Here is a 5,917-nt window from a genome sequence, read left to right as displayed (position 1 = left end):
TGTGTATATATATATATATATATATAAATAATCATGAGACCATTTTAATTGAGACACTTAAGTTTTTATTGATTTTTTAATGTATTTTTATCATTGATTGATTTTTTTATTTATGATCCTGAAGGATGACTCATTCTTCCTCAAATCTGGCGAAGATTTTGTACTTTGCTTTATGATCCATTTCTGTGCAGAACACCTCATAATCTTTTTGTTTCCCAAATACAAAAGTGAACAGTTCGGCTGGAGAACTTTCGTCATATTCACCCATCCAGCTCTGCAATTTGCATTGGGATGCAATTTGTTGCTCCTTTTCCATTGAAAGAACAATGGGAAATTGTATTTTTCCATCCCAGTTTCTCTTGCTACACCAGTCAGCTGCAGTCCTGGCGTCTCTCAGAAGAAGGATTTCCTGCAGTAAATAACAAATATGGTCAAATTATTTCATGTATACTGATGTTAATGCTTCAAACGTGTAGAGTACATAAAGCTGTTACAACATTTTTAAGAAATATATGATCTTTTGTTATAATGAATGCTGTCTATCAGTTCTTGTGTCATTTAAGACCTTAATGGATCTTAATGAAATCCAGTTCCTTCAGAATTAATTCATTTAACTGTTATGTATCATTTATCAGGAATCCCACAGATATTTGCCAAATATTTTATATTACAAAAATGTTATGTATCATTTATCAGGAATCCCACAGATATTTGCCAGATATTTTATATTACAAAAATGTTATTTCATTCATGTACCATGTTTATATTATTCTCCATTTTTATTATTTTTGATGACACATGAAAATTATGTAAAATGCATGTAGAATAATCAGCAAAAACATACAAAGCAAAGTCTCAAGGATCATTATTTAAGATTAATTATTTTTTTATGTTTGTGAATGGGTTATAGGCTTCCCCCATTTAGGTGTTGCCACTGAATAAATCAAGTGAGGTTAATTTTTTGGGGGTGGGAGGCTGTTGTTAAAAATGGGCTTTTGTTAAAAATGTCTTACCTCTTCGGTGCTTTCTGTGTCCTCACCTGTTTTGATCTCTGCAACACTGGGAAAAAAAAAGAAAATCGGTACCTAATTACAATGGCATCAGCTTGACATGGAAATCCCCTAATGTCATGACAGGAAGAATGTATTTAGTGATGTTATACAAAGAGTAAGTATGAACACCCACAATGAAAAAATATCCTCTACCTTTTCTTTCCTTCGAAAGATGTGCACTTCAGAAGCACAGATTCGGCCATATATCGGCACATATTGACATTGGTTTGCAACCAATAAATCAGAATCTAAGAAATGTACAGTATTCATTTTAATGTGACAAACAGACAACTTTAACCACATTTAAGGTTTCAGTTTAATCTTTTCAATTAAGTTGCTACTTATACTGAAGTACTGCAGTTTGGAAGCCAACAATTAAAGAAGAAGTGTGAAGTCATGCTTCCATTTTATTGTACTTGGTATATAATCTCTGATTGTTGCTCCTCAAATTATATTGACACCCGTAGCTTTAGAGGCCTCAAAGCCATCACTTGCTTATCAATTTCTTTGCTTTAAATGAAATTCCTATTCTAATTGTTAATTTAGTACACATCTCTATAGCTCACCTCAGGCAAAATCACTTCTGTTAGAAACATCTGCTTCTCAGCAGGCACAGAAGGCACAGATATGATTCGTTCCAGACGCTGTATTATGTCTTCTGTCTAGGGTAATATGCACATGGAAAAAATGGAAAAATTGTTTTATACCATGCTGACAGAGAACATCATCAATACAATGCTATGTGCCATGTTTTTTTCACCCAGCCCTCTATAGAGAGATGGAAACTTTTTTCTTGCTGCTGTCATCAAGTGCTTGCTAATGAGGGAATGTTGGGTCTCTGCAGTTAATGTTGTAAAATGCCCTTACATACATGTATGTAAAGTGCTACGAGATAAGTCAGTTTGTGATTTGGTGCTATGTATGATATATATATATATATATATATATACATATATATATATATAAAATCCATTTCAATTTCTGTTACCGCACCAGTCAGCTGCAGTCCTGGTGTCTCTCAAAAAATGTTTTCCTGTTGTGAAAGAAGAAAATATGGTCAAAATATTTGGTGTATATACTGTTACAATTAATGCTTCAAACTTGAAGAGCATTTACAGTACATGCATAAGTGATCTTTTCTAACATTAAATCCTTTCTATAAATATATTACCGTTTATCATTATAAAATAACAGTAAAAATTATTTGCAAAAAAAAAAACTTACGAAAATTACACATGGTTTTGAAACAAATAAAAAAGGTTATTACAGTTAAAACATTTTGCTACACTCACCATAGTTTAAGCATGAAAGACCGTGGCAGCTGCCAGAAACGACTAGTGGCAGCTGCCACGAACTCTGGCAGCTGCCTTTGACTCCTGGCAAGAACTATGGCAACTGATACATAAAAATGTACTGTATAATAATAATAAAATTGTGGGAACTCTGCATCATTTAAAAAAAACACCACCGCACGCCACTGAGTACAGTGTAGTTTTACCGAGCAAACAGCAGAAACGGCGAGAAAGACCGTGGCAGCCGCCAGAAACGACTATAGTGGCAGCTGCCACGAACTCTGGCAGCTGCCAGAAACGACTAGTGGCAGCTGGGGATGCCACCGGAAGTGGCGCTGCGACCTGCAGCTGCCAGGATTTGCGCTTGCTCTCTCTTTCTTGACCGCAGCAGTGGCCCGTCAACTGTCCTGAGCATCTTTTTAGGCAGCCGGTTGAAATCGCCTGTGTTTAGTAAGGGCTGGAGCTAAACTCTGCAGGACAGTGGCCACCTAGGAACAGGTTTGGTCTATAGATATGTATACGTAGATGCCACATTCAACTGCTCCAGACATGTCTGACATCTTGGTACGGTCAACGTGTTGTCACTTACATAAAAAATCAATGATTTTTTAAAGATGCCATAACATTGCGCAGCCTCTGGTTGTAAAAACTTCTGAGATTTAAATTACCAAAGAAATTAGATAACCTTTCACAGTTGAGAATGTGTTGGTTTGAGCTTTTCATATGTATAAACTCAATATTACAGGTTTTTAAACTACGGTTTACTTTTTGATGTCACGTTAGCCAAAGCCTTCGTCGTGATGTATTGTGTTAGCTTAACAAAATCATCTACTGCATATTATTGCATATCTGAATATTCATACATGTATTGTGTATAATAACTATGGTTGTAGATGTACAGTCAACTTGCATCAACTTGTGAGTGTTCTCGGAGTCAGACAACCTTTGACTGTTCCAATATGGCAGATGGCTTATGTATAGCTGCCCATAGAAACAGCCACTAATGAAGCATGTACATATATCCATGGTTTAGACAACCCTGTTTTTATCATTAGACATTTTACACATAAAAAATAGAAGTATTAAAACTGTTTAAAATTATGTATATTCACATTATGTATTTTCAGAGGACGATACCTGTGTGTACCTATAAATAACTTGACTACTAGTATATACTTTAATATACTTGACTACTTGACTGACCAGTGATGAGGGAGCTCAGGGTCATAACGCCTGGTCCTATAGAGGAATAAATAGCACCTCTGTGGATTTTGATTGAATTATTGCCACTCTTTCTTTAATATTGCTATGGCCACACTATGACAGCAGTATCACATCAGTGTTTGAGTGTAATAAGGCTGTAGGTTTCTTCAGGCCTACTGCCAGCGTAGGTTGTAATACATTTGCAGTTACAAGACTGACTTATGATTTGTGAAATTTTGCTCGTACCTCCTTTACTGTATGTACAGTAAACAAATATTTGTTGAAAAAAATATAGTAATTTATCAATAGGTTTTTTTTAATGTTCCAAAGGTTGTAGTACATTCCTAATTATGAGACTGAATTACTACAGGTGATATTTTGCCAATAGGACGACAGTAATTAAACGACAGAGAAAAAGCAGGCAGGACGACAGATTAAGACGACGTCAACAGACAACATACACGCCTACATATACTGATTTACCTGAACAAGTAGGCAATGACTGTAGACAAAGACAAATGTATAGTACAAAGCACAAAGCAGTCGACTCATTTTTGACACAAATGGAACCTCATAGCTTTTTGGATATCCTAAAATAGTTCAGAAATGATATAGAATTACAGATATGTGCAGAGGGAAAATTATTTTACTGTTGTTTTTTATCAAAAGGTTTTGGATATTTACTGGATCACATTTTAACTGGACAGTAATAAGAGCGAGAGACAGTACGAAAAATTGTGTTCTATCTCCCTCTAGTGGAGACCTCAAGTATTTCAGTGCAGATGACAGGTTCTAGTTTGTCTGTAATTATGCACTGCTTGACAAATATATAGGTATATACGTGGTCTATATGCTTCCCAAGTACTGTTCCATCAGCTTTCAAACCACTAGACATTTAATCTTGTGTCAGCCTTGTTCTTGTGCAAATTATGATGCCCAATTCTGCACAACTGATAGCCTACACAAGACTTAAAAATAAGACAGAGTCGGTACAGAAGCTGCAAAAGTACAGAAACTATTACTAAGCAAAATTGGTACTGAATAATTTATTACAACCTATATTGACCATGAAAAGTGCATAAAGACATACTACACTGACAATAATAAAGATGTAAACGGTTAAGGATTAACGTTGAATGTTAAAAGATTGTTACGAGTCTCAAAATAATGTTTGCTTGTGCTTAAAACGTATTATAATTTTTGCTGTTAAATTTTTTTAAGACCTAGTCCTGATCTCAAATGAACGCACAAACACAACCACGTTCCAACGGCAACCGATAGATGGCGCACATGGCTTATTCACTGCGAATCAACAGTTTAATATCCGAATATCATAAGTTACGAATCACAGCACGATATTAAACGAATCAATGACAGCAATTTTGAGAACTTAATAGCATATATGCTGTTGTAAAATGAGAGGATTCCTGAGTGACTCAACTGTAGTAAAAGTAAGAGAAAGAAAGAAATGCAGTGCTGTAGCTCACACAAAAAGGTGCAGTGAGTATTAGGGCTAATAAATAATGTATGGCTCCGTGAAACATTGCCTTTCCAGCAGTGTGGAGTGTAATTGGTCGCCTGCGGCCTAGTTGTTCGATGTCAGACCAAACTAATCTCGAATTCACGAATCCTTGCCTCTATTAATCTCAACCCTCTTCACACCTCTGTCATTGACTCTCATAATTTTTTATCCTGCACGTGGCCCTGGCATGAGTTTGTTTATTTTCCTCCATCCTCTTCAGTTTTATGTGGCATCTTTTTTTCTGTCACTTGTTGAGATCTCAGAGTACAAAGAAGTCAGTCGAGAATGGGAAGGTGGGAGGGAGAATTTTGCATTAATGCTTTTGCATTGCCCGTCTAAGTGCCACTTACCCTTTAAACAAGAGCTGAAGCCGCCTTATCTGTTTATCAATTCATTTCTCCCAGGCCAGTCATGAGTGCAGGGCTATAATTTCCACTCTCTTGGATATTGATGAAAATGAGACGTACGGTAAAAGAAAGACAGTCAGTAAGAATGAGACTAGGAGGTATTGTCTGACTGTAGGCTATAATATATCTCTTTTTATGTTATATGAAGCTCAGTCGAGCGAATTGTGTGAGCGCTATGATATACTACTTGTTATGCTGGATCAAATCCACAGAATCTGCGATATCAGCTTGACTGATGAGCATTTTGGGGAGCCACGTTTGAGAAGTTCCCCTACAGCTGCGAGAATGAGAAGAAAACAAGCCATTTTAATATTAGAGCAGCTCGACACACTTGACAGATCTTCTGAAGGAATGGACATGAATTTTTAATTTAATTCTGAAATATGAAGTTATATTTTATTGAGGGCATTAAGTTTAGCCTGAGAACATTGTTCACATCCA

The 5,917-nt window shown here is 36.1% G+C and overlaps 1 long non-coding RNA gene across 1 annotated transcript; it reads right to left on the bottom strand.

Annotated features, from left to right (window-relative positions):
* Positions 1–79: 79 nt before the first annotated feature.
* Positions 80–1,043, bottom strand: LOC107749384 (uncharacterized). Its single transcript, XR_001641022.1, has 2 exons — positions 1,014–1,043; positions 80–409 (listed from the first exon to the last, which is right to left on the bottom strand). It is a non-coding gene; the product is annotated as an uncharacterized LOC107749384 (long non-coding RNA).
* Positions 1,044–5,917: the final 4,874 nt, after the last annotated feature.

Source organism: Sinocyclocheilus rhinocerous, unplaced genomic scaffold (genome assembly GCF_001515625.1).
Source record: "Sinocyclocheilus rhinocerous isolate Xijiao unplaced genomic scaffold, SAMN03320098_v1.1 scaffold650, whole genome shotgun sequence".
NCBI classification, from domain to species: Eukaryota; Metazoa; Chordata; class Actinopteri; order Cypriniformes; family Cyprinidae; genus Sinocyclocheilus; species Sinocyclocheilus rhinocerous.
Note: the sequence above shows the minus strand (reverse complement) of the source record. Positions and strands in the feature narration are given on the sequence as shown.